Below are 15,412 nucleotides of genomic sequence, written 5' to 3' on the forward strand. Positions count from 1 at the left end.
TCAAATGGTAATATTTCTTTGCAAAAGTATTTCCATTTCTAAGTAACAGCTAAAGGTTGGGTTTTAACTGGCCAAAGATCTTTTCTTAAATCTCAATGTGTTTTACAAGCTGAAGCGATGCAGTCGGAAGAAAGCAGCTCTTAGTCCAGTGAAGCTTATTCCCATGAAATGATGCATAGGGACTGGAGTCAAGCTGATCCTAATAAACTAAGTGTGATACTATGTACTGCTGCTCTTTGGTGTGTGTGTGAGACAGAGGGAGGGAGGGAGACTTTTATTGATGTAGTCCAGGGGTCATAAACCTTCCTTTCTGAGCAAGGACATTAAAGCCATCACTATCCCCCACAGATTCAGTGAGTTTTACCAAAACTATTTTGCCTTCTTTCAAAATACATTTTGCTTTTCAAAGTAGTTTCAGATCTCGCTACAGGTAAGATCAGATGACCACACAGAGGTTTGCAGAAACCACCTGGGAAAATATTCCTGGTCATATTATTTAGCTTCCCTTGTTATTTTTATCAGTAGAGAAACCTGTACATTCACTTCAAATTTGGGTGATCTCTCATGCAATAGAAACAGAATTCCCACAAAGAAGGAAACTGTTAAATCATAGTAGCTAAAGGTGTGGGCTGTGAAGTCCTTGGACGAAAGGGTTGTTACAAGCATTTGAGCCTTGAGGCCTTCTTCTTGTTGTGGGTGATACTTAACATTAGTTTCAAGGGAAGTATCGGTTTCATGGGATCTATAGTCCCACCCTCAATCCTTTTTTTAGACAAGACACTTCTGTAATGGTCCTGGCAGAACTGCCACCTCCTCCACTGCCTTCTGCTGCTCCAAAGGTAAATTTCTTTGTCTTGGGGAAGAAGGGTGAGGTGGTAGTAGAGGAGGGTGTTTTGCATCTTGCAGAGTGTTTGCACTGAATGCTCGTAACATGCTCAAGCCTTTGTGTGATTTCAACTGGAACAGCCCAATGGCTTTTGTTAGTAAAGAGCTACTGTATATAACTGCTCTTATTAGTAACAAGAATCTACCATGCTGCATGATGCCAGACCAAGGAGCTTATCAGCAAGATCCAGGTGACACTTAGTTGCTCTTAAACTACCCACCCCTCCTTGACCACCAGCTGGCTTCTAGATCACCAGTTGAGGTGCACCTAAAACCTTCCTTTCTTAAATATCAGGTAGTGTTTGGTCTTGCCTTTGGAATGTGGCTGCTTCTAGTTCTGCATGCAGCTGTGATACACCTCACTGACAATGATGATCTTAGGGGTATGAGACATGCTGTCTTGTTGTGTATCTCAGTAACGTATTGTGCCTCAGAATCAATATCGGTGCCATCTTTGAAGCTTGTTCTCATGCATTTAAAGCAGTATACATCAGACTTGTCTCAAGTTTATGAAAGCGACAAATGCAAAGACATCTACTTCTGCATCCCCTACTTCTGTCCACTGTTTTGGGCTGAGGTAGAAAAGATGAAGATGAGATATAACTTTATGTTTATGTATAATTTCTAATCTGAACCAACATATATGAAATATGATAAATGCCAAGGAAGCTGCTGGCAGCCTAAGAATGAAAGGTAGTACCTCAATTTAGATGCTAACTAAACAAATGTGTCACACAGTTTTCTGTAAGTAAACTATATATTTGTGAGGATACAGCAATTTAATGCAAACTGAAGTGCAAATGGCCTAAGCAATTCAAATCTGCTAAAGAAAACATTGAAGGGAAAAGAAAGAATCCAAATGTTGCATCATATCATAGAGTCCATAGCAGTTTGGGCACAATAGACCTTGTAGTCCGCATCTCTCTTATGCTCCATCTCAACCTTTGAAGTCAACGGAGAACTACCTTTTTGACTGCTCCATTCATGCACCAAACAGCATATAGAAAGGTGGGTGCCACTTAGGTGTGGGACTCCCTTCTCTTTGGGGTCTGTTAAAATGAAAGCCTGAGTCCCTTTTCAGATGTAGCACAGTAAGAGACTTCCTTCCTTGGGTTGATTTTTAATGTTGGAGGTTAAGCAGGTATGGATAGTAGACTAACTGCAGCTAAACACTTCCTTATTCAGCTATACTCACCTCCTTCCACTAGTGTGGAAGCTACTTCATTCTGGCCCTAAGGACTTGATAATGTCATCAGTAGCCCGCTGTAATGAGTTTGCTGGGCACTTCCAGAATAAGATCTTATGCATCCGCCGGGACTTAGACTCCCAGTTTATAGCAGTTGATCCGAAAGAGGCATCTGGAGCACAGTCTTGTCATGTTTTATTGGATGAGTTTCAGTTGGTTCAGCTTGAGGACGTGGACAAGGTGCTTGGACAGGTGCGTGCAACCACTTCTGCTCTAGATCCTTGCCCCTCTTGGCTTATAAAAACTAGCAGGGATGGAATGGCCGGATGGGCCAGGGAAGTGATAAATGCCTCTTTACGAGAGGGAGTGGTCCCTGGCCATTTGAAAGAGGCGGTAGTGAGACCACTCCTGAAAAAATCCACCTTGGACCCCGAAAATCTTAACAACTATAGACCGGTGGCGAATGTTCCATTCCTGGGCAAGATCTTGGAACGAGTGGTTGCTGGCCAGCTCCAGGCGCTATTGGATGAAACCGATTATCTAGATCCATTTCAATCGGGTTTTAGGCCCGGTTTTGGCACTGAGACAGCCTTGGTCGCCCTGTATGATGACCTATGTCGGGAGAGGGACGGAGGGAGTGTTACTCTGTTGATTCTCCTTGATTCTCCTTGATCTCTCAGCAGCTTTTGATACCATCGACCATGGTATCCTTCTGGAGAGGCTCGTGGAGTCGGGAGTTGGAGGTACAGCTTGGCAGTGGTTCCGCTCCTACTTGGCTGGTCGTCTCCAGAAGGTAGTGCTTGGGGAACATTGCTTGACACCGTGGGCTCTCCAATGTGGAGTCCCGCAGAGGTCAGTTTTGTCTCCCATGCTCTTTAACATCTATATGAAGCCGCTGGGTGCGGTCATCAGGAGTTTTGGAGTGCGCTGCCATCAGTATGCTGATGACATGCAGCTCTACTTCTCCTTTTCATCTTCTTCAGGTGAGGCTGTCAATGTGCTGAACCGTTGCCTGACCTCGATTACTGGACTGGATGAGAGCTAACAAACTGAGGCTCAATTCTGACAAGACTGAGATGCTGTTGGTGGAAGGTTTCTCTGACCAGATGGTGGATATTCACCCTGTTCTGGACGGGGTTACACTCCCCCTGAAGGAGCGGGTTCGTAGTCTGGGAGTATTTTTAGATCCTTCCCTGTCACTCGAGGCTCAAGTAGCCTCAGTGGCACGGAATGCGTTCTACCAACTTCGGTTGGTAGCCCAGCTACGTCCCTATCTGGACAGGGAAGACCTCACCTCAGTTGTCCATGCTCTGGTAACCTCTCGATTGGATTACTGCAATGCGCTCTACATAGGGCTGCTACAGCTTGTGCAGAATGCGGCGGCCAGACTGATAACGAGGACCAGGCGGTCTGAACATATAACACCTGTTCTGGCCCGCCTGCACTGGCCACCTATATGCTTCCGGGCCAGATTTAAAGTGCTGGTCTTAACCTATAAAGCCTTATATGGCGTGGGACCACAATACCTGCTGGAACGCCTCTCCCGATATGAACCTGCCCATACACTACGTTCAACATCAAAGGCCCTCCTCCAAGTTCCGACTCATAGGGAAGCTCGGAGGATGGTAACAAGAACTAGGGCCTTTTCAGTGGTGGCCCCCGAACTATGGAACAGTCTCTCCAATGAGGTGCCAAGTCAAAACCTTCCTCTTTGCTGAGGCATTTTAGTCTTTTAAATATGTTTTAATTGATTTAATTTTTTTTGGATTGATTATAAATTTGATTTTAGATTTGTTATATACATGTTCTTTGTACTGAATTTATAGGATTTTTTTGTCTATATTTATATTTCTCTGTTGTACACTGCCCAGAGAGCTATGCTAGTCGGGCGGTATAGAAATTCAACAAATAAATAAATAAATAGTGTCTTGTGAAAAACAGAAACTCCCAAAGTATAATACGATGAACATAAGAAGAGCCCTGTTGGATCATTCCAAAGGCCAGCTCATCCAGCATTCTGTTCTCACTGTGACTGAGCAGATGCCTCTGGGAAACGCTGGGTTAGATGTAATCACCAAGTGAGTGATTGTTACCTGTGGTGCATGCTGATAAGGCCAAGGCCATGGGTTTGGGGGACAGACTATAGCTCAAAGGCAGAACCTATACAGTAGGGCCCTGCTTATACGGCGGGTTAGGGACCAGGCCCCTGCCGTAAAGCGGAAATTGCCATAAAGCGGAACCCATTAACTATAATGGGTCGCATTGCGTGAAATGCCGCAAAAATTAAAACCTTTCTCTACTCCGAGGCATTTTAATTTTTTGTTAATGATTGTAATGTTTGTAATTTGATTTTAGCCTTTGCTGTTTTTAGACTGTGAAATTTGATTGTAGACTGATGTTTTGTATTATATTGTATTTTATTGTATCTATGTTCACCGCCCAGAGAGCTATTGCTAGTCGGGCGGTATATAAGTTTTAAAAATAAATAAATAAATAAATAAAAATGCCGCAAAATGCTGCAAAGTCACAAAATCAGCTTTAAAACAGGGAATTTCTCCTAATTGAAATCCGCCACATCAGTGGAACGCCAGAAAACAGAGTGCCGTAAAGCGGGGCCCTACTGTACTGAAGAATGTCCATGCTCAATCCAGGCATTTCTAGTTAGGGTAGAAGGTGATAGGAACCCCCCCCTAAAAGAGCCCTACCAATTAGAATAGACAGTACTGGGCTAGAAGGACAAATAATTTGACCTAGCATAAGGCAGCTTCCAGTGACCTGTTGCTAGCAAAAGGGCCACTTCTCTTCTTCTGCTAGAGAGAGCTAGAGGGAGCCCCAGCTGACGAAGCGTCAAGGCCCCAGCTGACAAAGCGTCAAGGCGAGTTAAGCAGCAGAGCGAAAAGAGGTAGCTGGGAGGAACCAGCCACACATATAAAGTCAGAGCACCCTAGCGAGGGAGCCCCAGCTGACAAAGCGTCAAGGCCCCAGCTGACAAAGCGTCAAGGCGAGTTAAGCAGCAGAGCAAAAAGAGGGTAAGTAGCTCCCATTTATTCCATTATTTAATTGAAGTAAAACAGCTCAGAGCAATAACTAATAAGGGCAGCCCAAGGTCACCCTGAGCTAGGAGCCAAATCCTGAAAGAACCTATATCTTAGAAGACAGATCCTAGGAGAAGGAAGCATATAGAAAGCTAGTTTTCAACACCACCCTAGCAGGAAAGCTTCAGGGGACACTGTAAACAAGGCTAAATTCCAGTCGGAGAGAAGGGGGAAAAGGAAACTCCACCGATACATAAAGGGAGAGAGTCAGCTCAGTCCTTGCTAAAAAGGGCAGCTTCAGCCTTCCTGAAACACAACCACAAGCTCTGTTTCCCTAGGTTAAAGAAAGGTCAGGCTGTTCTAGGTGGGAAAACAACAAACACAAAAGACTTGCCTGGAAGGCGCAGCCCCTTGCTGAGATTAAAAGCAGCCAAAAGCTTAAACAGCCCCGCCCCTCGCTCAGGAAGGAAGCCTGAGAGAATACTAAAGAGTTAAGCCCCAGCTGATAGCCATCAGCCTCAAGTAACACATCATTGGCTGGCAGCAGTAGCTGGGAGGAACCAGCCACACATATAAAGTCAGAGCACCCTAGCGAGGGAGCCTGCTCCACGAGCTAGAGGGAGCCCCAGGTGATGAAGCGTCAAGGCCCCAGCTGACAAAGCGTCAAGGCGAGTTAAGCAGCAGAGTGAAAAGAGGTAGCTGGGAGGAACCAGCCACACATATAAAGTCAGAGCACCCTAGCGAGGGATCCTGCTCCACAAGCTAGAGGGAGCCCCAGCTGACAAAGCGTCAAGGCCCCAGCTGACAAAGCGTCAAGGCGAGTTAAGCAGCAGAGCGAAAAGAGGTAGCTGGGAGGAACCAGCCACACATATAAAGTCAGAGCACCCTAGCGAGGGATCCTGCTCCACGAGCTAGAGGGAGCCCCAGCTGACAAAGCGTCAAGGCCCCAGCTGACAAAGCATCAAGGCGAGTTAAGCAGCAGAGCGAGTTCGGCAGCAGGGCAAGGAGGCCAGGGCCCCCCACTCTGCCCGTCTGTTCCCAGACCTCAACTAAACCGCAGTCTCCAACCCATTGACGTAATAAACCTTAAACAAAACTATGCAGGTAAGAAGCCAGCAGGGGTGTGGGGGCTTTCCAGTGTTTTGCACCGCCTGCAGCTAGTACGATTATCTGCCTGTTGGATAGAAGTTGTGGGTGTACTCTCGGTGCAATGAGCTCCTGGCTCTCCGGGAACGACTTCATTTCCTTGAGGCCAAGGTGGCGGACCTGGAAAAGCTGAGAGAGGCAGAGAGGTGTGTGGAGGAGGCCTTCAGGGACGTTATAGCTGTGTCCCACTCCAACGATGATAGCTCTCCTGCTATCATGGAGAACGATGGTCTCGGGGAAGGAGAGCATCCAGCTGAGGAAGAGGGAAACGATCCCTTAGAAGGGACCCATTCCTTGGGGGATGAGCAGCTATCCTCTCGTGCCGAGGATATATCTCCAGGGGGTGGAGGGATCCTTGTAGTGGGTGATTCGATCATTAGGAACATAGACAGTGGGGTGTGTGATGGGCGTGTAGACCGCAAGGTGTTTTGCCTGCCTGGTGCGAAGGTTGCGGATATCGCCCGTCGTTTAGATAGTTTGGTAGACAGTGCTGGGAAGGAGTCAGTGGTCGTGGTGCACGTTGGCACCAACGACATGGGGAAATGCAGCCGTGAGGTCCTGGAAGCAAAATTTAGGTTGCTAGGTAGGATGCTGAAAGCCAGGACCTCCAAGGTGGCTTTCTCTGAAATGCTACCGGTTCCACGCGCAGGACCAGCCAGACAGGCCCAGCTTCGCAGTCTCAATGCGTGGATGAGATGATGGTGTCGGGTGGAAGGGTTTGGATTTGTTAGGCACTGGGGAACATTTTGGGACAAGCCGGGCCTGTACAAAAGGGACGGGCTCCACTTGAACCAGAATGGAACCAGACTGCTGGCACTTAAAATTAAAAAGGTGGCAGAGCAGCTTTTAAACTGACTGAGGGGGGAAACCCGACAGGAGCTGAGAAAGGTCCGGTTCGGAATAAACCTCCCCCCTGGGATAAAAACCAAAGAAATGATGAAATTTTAAAAGGGGTAGGCCTAGAAGTAGGCATTGTGAGAGCAGGGGCACAGGATATAAATTCAGAAGAGCAAAATTACCACAGGCCTAACCACAAGTGCCAAAGACACTTGAAGAGAGACACTGCTTACAAGTGCCTGTACGCTAATGCTAGGAGCCTGCAAACCAAGATGGGAGAACTGGAGTGCTTGGTCTTAGAGGAGAGCATTGATATAGTGAGCATAACCGAGACCTGGTGGAATGGAGAAAACCAGTGGGATACGGTTATCCCTGGATATAAACTATATCGGAAGGACAGGGAAGGACGTATTGGTGGCGGAGTCGCTCTATACGTGAAAGAAGGCATTGAATCCAGCAAGCTCGAAACCCCCAAAGAGGCAGACTCCTCCACAGAATCGTTGTGGGTGGTGATACCATGCCCCAGGAGGGACTTAATACTGGGAACAATGTATCCTCCCCCTGATCAAAATGCTCAGGGAGACCTTGAGATGAGATATGAAATTGAGGAAGCATCCAAACTAGGAAATGTGGTAGTAATGGGTGACTTCAACTACCCGGACATAGACTGGCCGCATATGTGTTCCAGTCATGACAAAGAAGCAAAGTTTCTAGATATTCTAAATGACTGTTCCCTAGACCAGTTGGTCATGGAACCGACCAGAGGGACGGCAACCCTGGACTTAATCCTCAGTGGGGACTGGGACCTGCCGCAAGATGTAAGTGTTGTTGAACCGATTGGGAGCAGTGACCACAGTGCTATTAAATTAAACATACATGTAACTGGCCAATTGCCAAGAAAATCCAACACGGTCACATTTGACTTCAAAAGAGGAAACTTCACAAAAATGAGGGGATTGGGAAAAAGAAAGCTGAAAAACAAAGTCCAGAGGGTCACATCACTCGAAAATGCTTGGAAGTTGTTTAAAAACACTATATTAGAAGCTCAACTGGAGTGCATACCGCAGATCAGAAAAGGGCCAAGAAGATGCCAGCATGGTTAACGAGCAAAGTCAAGGAAGCTCTTAGAGGCAAAAAGTCTTCCTTCAAAAAATGGAAGTCTTGTCCGAATGAAGAAAATAAAAAAGAACACAAACTCTGGCAAAAGAAATGCAAGAAGACAATAAGGGATGCTAAAAAAGAATTTGAGGAGCACATTGCTAAGAACATAAAAACCAACAACAAAAAATTCTATAAATACATTCAAAGCAGGAGACCATCTAGGGAGACGATTGGACCCTTGGATGATAAGGGAGTCAAAGGTGTACTAAAGAACGATAAGGAGATTGCAGAGAAGCTAAATGAATTATTTGCATCTGTCTTCACAGTGGAAGATATAGGGCGGATCCCTGAACCTGAACTAACATTTGCAGGAAGGGATTCTGAGGAACTGAGACAAATAGTGGTAACGAGAGAGGAAGTTCTAAGCTTAATGGACAATATAAAAACTGACAAATCACCGGGCCCGGATGGCATCCACCCGAGAGTTCTCAAAGAACTCAAATGTGAAATTGCTGATCTGCTAACTAAAATATGTAACTTGTCCCTTGGGTCCTCCTCCGTGCCTGAGGACTGGAAAGTGGCAAATGTAACGCTAATCTTCAAAAAGGGATCCAGAGGGGATCCTGGAAATTACAGGCCAGTTAGCTTAACTTCTGTCCCTGGAAAACTGGTAGAAAGTATGATTAAAGCTAGATTAACTAAGCACATAGAAGAACAAGCCTTGCTGAAGCAGAGCCAGCATGGCTTCTGCAAGGGAAAGTCCTGTCTCAGTAACCTATTAGAATTCTTTGAGAGTGTCAACAAGCATATAGATAGAGGTGATCCAGTGGACATAGTGTACTTAGACTTTCAAAAAGCATTTGACAAGGTACCTCACCAAAGGCTTCTGAGGAAGCTTAGCAGTCATGGAATAAGAGGAGAGGTCCTCTTGTGGATAAGAAATTGGTTAAGAAGCAGAAAGCAGAGAGTAGGAATCAACGGACAGTTCTCCCAATGGAGGGCTGTAGAAAGTGGAGTCCCTCAAGGATCGGTATTGGGACCTGTACTTTTCAACTTGTTCATTAATGACCTAGAATTAGGAGTGAGCAGTGAAGTGGCCAAGTTTGCTGATGACACTAAATTGTTCAGGGTTGTTAAAACAAAAAGGGATTGCGAAGAGCTCCAAAAAGACCTCTCCAAACTGAGTGAATGGGCAGAAAAATGGCAAATGCAATTCAATATAAACAAGTGTAAAATTATGCATATTGGAGCAAAAAATCTTAATTTCACATATACGCTCATGGGGTCTGAACTGGCGGTGACCGACCAGGAGAGAGACCTCGGGGTTGTAGTGGACAGCATGATGAAAATGTCGACCCAGTGTGCGGCAGCTGTGAAAAAGGCAAATTCCATGCTAGCGATAATTAGGAAGGGTATTGAAAATAAAACAGCCGATATCATAATGCCGTTGTATAAATCTATGGTGCGGCCGCATTTGGAATACTGTGTACAGTTCTGGTCGCCTCATCTCAAAAAGGATATTATAGAGTTGGAAAAGGTTCAGAAGAGGGCAACCAGAATGATCAAGGGGATGGAGCGACTCCCTTACGAGGAAAGGTTGCAGCATTTGGGGCTTTTTAGTTTAGAGAAAAGGCGGGTCAGAGGAGACATGATAGAAGTGTATAAAATTATGCATGGCATTGAGAAAGTGGATAGAGAAAAGTTCTTCTCCCTCTCTCATAATACGAGAACTCGTGGACATTCAAAGAAGCTGAATGTTGGAAGATTCAGGACAGACAAAAGGAAGTACTTCTTTACTCAGCGCATAGTTAAACTATGGAATTTGCTCCCACAAGATGCAGTAATGGCCACCAGCTTGGACGGCTTTAAAAGAAGATTAGACAAATTCATGGAGGACAGGGCTATCAATGGCTACTAGCCATGATGGCTGTGCTCTGCCACCCTAGTCAGAGGCAGCATGCTTCTGAAAACCATTTGCCGGAAGCCTCAGGAGGGGAGAGTGTTCTTGCACTCGGGTCCTGCTTGCGGGCTTCCCCCAGGCACCTGGTTGGCCACTGTGAGAACAGGATGCTGGACTAGATGGGCCACTGGCCTGATCCAGCAGGCTCTTCTTATGTTCTTATGTTCTTATGCTCTTCTCCCTTACTGTTATGCTACACCTGCCCATTCCTCTGGAGTACGTGTTCTGATATCCCAAAGAACGCAGGCTAAACATATGACAGTGTGCGCTCTCCACTGAGTATTCACACATCCAGCATATGGGAAGCCACAGAACACCCTATTACATTATAAAATAATAATGCAAATCAAGATACTCTTTTTTTTCTGTAAGATAGAAATGAGCCCTCAGGCAGTGACAGATGATCATACTTACAGCAGGCCTCTAACTAAACTGCTCGTTTGCTGGGATCCCTACCTTGTAACATTGCTGATATTAACATAGAAGGAAATTATCTGCGCTGCCTTGTCGGAATGGTGCATCAATTAAGAAAATATTGCACAACCTTGTATATAACAAAAATGACAGAGACAGGGAGAAATAAAAGATTAGCAAAGGAACTCTCATCCCTCATTTCAGCACTTGGCTGTTGAACACAAGGACGTCTTGTGAGCTGTTCTCACTTGTGCCTGTAAAAGGTTTTAGAAGCTCCAGAAGAGGATGGGGAAGAAACCTTGAAGTGAATGCCACAAAATACCCTGTTCTAAATAGTGGCATATGTTATTAGACCTCTGATTGGCTACACAGGCTGTTGTGTAATTAAGCCAATTGTGTATGTAATAAACAGGACTGATTCTGATCTGCATTAGGCTTCTTAGAGAGATTTTTTTTAATGAGGCACATGATGTGCAGTAAGGCAATCATAGGTAATGCACATGCAATGCAAAACAGTGGTTCAGATCTGCAGCACCAGAACAAGGAATATCAGAAAAGCCTGGCCTGATTGTTTGTTTGTTTGTTTGTTTATATACCACCCCATAGCCGAAGCTCTCTGGGTGGTTTACAATAACTAAAAACATTAAAAACAAATATACAAATTTAAAAACACATCTTTTAAAAACAATTTAAAACAAAATTTAAAACGTATACACGTTATAAGGGCAAATGAGGCAAGATCAAATGCACCTTCCCTGTGTGGGGCTGCACAGACTACAGATGCTCACCCATAGACTCACTGAGGAAGTTAAGTTCTATCTTTCCAGACATGATCACTGAGCTTCACAAATCCCAAAGGCTGCAATCCTGTGCGCACTTACTTGGAAGTAAATCCCATGGAGTTCAGTGGGACTTAACTCTGAATGTGTATTTATTTGTTTGCAGAATTCATATTTGCAGAGGGTAGTTTCCAACATAATATTTAATTGTACAAAACTCACCAGAGAACCAGAGTACACTACAAGTTCCATGCTACAGTGAGGCCAGGGCTTTGAGGGGAGCACCAGCCAAGTCAACTAGAAAATCTCCTGGAACATTCTCCATATGCCTCCATAAATCTCAGAAGCATGCCATATTAATCAGTTACCCACCTCTGCAGGGGTGAACTGCCACCATCAATTCAAACCTCACCAGGAAGTGCTCCATCCACAACAAAATAGTTATCTACATTGGTCTTATTATGAACTGTCCTAATACAGAATCAGGTCATAATGGTGATGGAACCAACAGGATCAGATGTGATTGATGGAGTAAAAGAAGAGACACACGCATATTCACAGTGCAACAACAGCAGCCTGAAAGGGAGATTGTTCTGAATCAGGACTCTTTATTCCCAAGGGAATCAGGTATGATATGTTCCGAAGCCAGTAATTATACAGCACAACAAATGGCTAGTAAACAGACTTGTCATTCGTCTGGAGTTATTATGGTGTTTGTCATCTCTCAGATGCTGCCTCCCTTTGGGATTACAAGATACCTCATTAAGAGAGCGAGCGGAATCTGGATTTTGTGTCAGAGTTTATTACTTCTGGCAATCAAAGAGGCAAAACACTCTTTATTGACTAACACAGATCCTCATCAACTAAAGGGTTTTTTGTCAATATGATCTCACTGTCCTCATAAGGAAATACATTCTGAATAGGCAATTAGAAGTATTCAAACTAAACCAGTGACTGGAATACAAGTTTACATGTATACTGCTCTGCACGTCAATGCGGTGGGTTTCATAGGCAATATGGATTGTGTTAATTGTCCCAATTTCCATTGCCAGCTATAGCAGGCCATAGCTGTTGGCAATTATATTTTTCTCAATGAGGTTCTAAGTACTTCCATGTATGAAAATTTCCTAAAGGCAGTGTCACAGCCCATAACACAAGCTCACTTTTAATTAGATGACAAGAGTGTATATTTTATTTAACAGTAATTATTTCTAACTAAACAGAACCTTCATTATTCAATATAAGTAATAAGTGTGTTTATCGGGTAAAAGAGACTTGATGGATTGTTGAAGGAGCTTGTGAAAAGTCTTACATAATTCATCATTCAAGAGAAAACTAGACGTTTATGAAGAAAAATTGTTCTACAGTGGACAAGGAAAGGGACAAGAGCAGGAAATCACCAGCTGTGGATCTTTAAGAGTAAGGGGTCAACCTCATCTATGCCAAAAGGCTCTAAGAAGACCCAGAGCTTGGAAATGTTACTTTTATGAACTACAACTCCCATCAGCCCCAATCAGCATGGTCACTGGATTGGGCTGATGGGAGTCGTAGTTCAAAAAGTAACTTTTCCAAGCTCTGAGAAGACCTAGCATTTTAGCAAACCTCTCAAGGGGACTAATGAGAGGCTGGGAGGATTCCAGACCACACTGTTTGAAAGGGCTCAAACACATAACAGGGGACATTTCAAGCTAAAGGGGAAGATTAGCATTGTGAGGTTGACTGAAATAATGAATGTGAGTCCGTTTCAACCAATGTGATGCTTTAATGCTAATTTCTGCACCTACACCTATTTGGCAGTGATGGAGACAGGAAAGGAATGAGAGCAGAGGGCCAACTTATAGCTCAGGGACTGTAAGAAGAATTACTGCAGGATATTATGCCCCCCTGTAGTGTTCAATGAAGCAGGAGATGGCAGGAGTTCAAGGACTGCTGTTAGGATGTTTGACAGCTAAGGGCCAGAGCTTGGAAAAGTTACTTTTTTAAACTACAACTCCCATCAGCCCCAGCTAGCATGGCCACTGGATTGGGCTGATGGGGGTTGTAGTTCAAAAAAGTAACTTTTCCAAGCTCTGCTAAGGGCAATAGGGACATATCAGTAGGGTAAGGGCTGCAGCTCAGAGGTAGCATATCTGCTTTGCATGCAGAAGAACACTAGTTCAGTCCACCACATCTCCAAACAGATCTGGGAAAGATCTCTGTCTGAAACCCTGGAAAGCTGCTGCCGGTCACAATACTGAGCTAGATGGACTGATGTTCCCAGGGAGTTTCCCATCCAAGCACTGACCAAACCCAAACCTGCTTAGCATCAAAACACTCTGATTTTGAGGACAGTATAAACTAAGTATCTAAATAAAAAGATGTTGTGGTTAATGGGTGCAAAGTGGCAGCATGTGTGGCTTTCAACCATCACTGTCCAAAAAACAAAAACACTCTTGAATGCAGAAAATGTGCAGGCATGCACACGCGCATGCACACACACACACACCACCACACACACACACCTACTGGGCACAGAATTGTGACTGGATACACCCTTGCTGTGAGCTGCTTTCAGAGTTTTGTTATGAGGTGGTATACCAGTTAAGAAAATAAAATAAATATGACTGAACAGAGATACATGTGACAGTTGTGACTTGCCTGGACTCTAAGACAGTGGATCAAATATTCCTCTCTTTTTTTTTAAATAATTTTTATTCAAATTTTTCAAAAGACAAACAAAACAAAGTCAAAAAACATAACAATACAACAAAAAAAATAAAAATAAAATAGTTGACTTCCGATTTGTCGCAGATCAGCTATAAGTATATAATATACATCAAACCTGTCCCTTAATATATACATACAGGATCACTTTTCTCCATAGGCTATCTTAGTTAATCGTCAAATCCCAATATCATCATTTTATTTTGTTCTTTCAACAAAAAGTCTAAGAGAGGCTTCCATTCCTTAAGAAATGTGTCTGTCGATTTTTCTCTAAGTAGACATGTCAATTTATCCATCTCTACTAAGTCCATTAATTTCAATAGCCATTCTTCCGTTGTTGGTGTTGATTCCATTTTCCACTTTTGTGCATATAATAATCTTGCTGCCGTAATCATATATAATATTATTCTTCCATATTTCTTTTCTATTTGTTTATCCATAAAACCCAATAAAAAAAATTCTGGTTTTGACTGAATATTTATCTTTAGAATTTTTTGCATCATCCTACCTATCAAATATTCCTCTCAAAGACTAGCACTCTTTCTACAAAGCCACACTGTTTCCCCTAAAATTAAAAGTGTATGTTTCCAGTGTAACATGCTGCCTTATCATATTTTCAATTTTTAAAAGAAAACATATCAGAGATAAAATATTCATCATGCTTGGCCTGGGTGCCATATGGGGCTATCCTTTTGGATAATAAAATCTGCTAACTAGAGACAATGAGCTGTTTTCTTGCAATCACAATCCCCTACATATTTTAATGTTGAAATTAGAGCTGTGTTGAAAATTTCACTCTTTTTATTGACCGTCTGGGCGGAGAATGAAACCCTCATAAAAGATCATGGGGGGATAACGTCCACAAATTTGGGGAGGGGATTGCCACTTATGTTACTTACATTTGTAGGATTTTTCTTCACCTTTTAAAAAAAGCATCACACCACTAACAGCAGTGCAAGTCTCGTTATATAGCTTCCCACTAACCACACTTCCTGAAATGCCTTGGAAGTGATGCTATATCACACTTCATCATGTCAGTCCTAGGATATTCTGGAAAGTGTGGCCAAAGGAAAGCAATGAAAACCTGTCCCCACAGCTTCTTGATGAAACTCATTAAGGTAGGAAACAATTCAGCCCCCTCCCCCCCCCAATTTATTTCCCTTCCACAATATGCAATGGAAATGGACTGCCTTTAAGTCGATCCCGACTTATGGTGACCCTATGAATAGGGTTTTTATGGTAAGTGGTATTCAGAGGGGGTTTACCATTGCCTCCCTCTGAGGCTAGTCCTCCCCAGCTGGCTAGGGCCTGCTCAGCTTGCCACAGCTGCACAAGCCAGCCCTTTCCTTGTCCGCAACTGCCAGCT

This window comes from Rhineura floridana, chromosome 1, assembly GCF_030035675.1.
Source record: "Rhineura floridana isolate rRhiFlo1 chromosome 1, rRhiFlo1.hap2, whole genome shotgun sequence".
NCBI lineage: Eukaryota > Metazoa > Chordata > Lepidosauria > Squamata > Rhineuridae > Rhineura > Rhineura floridana.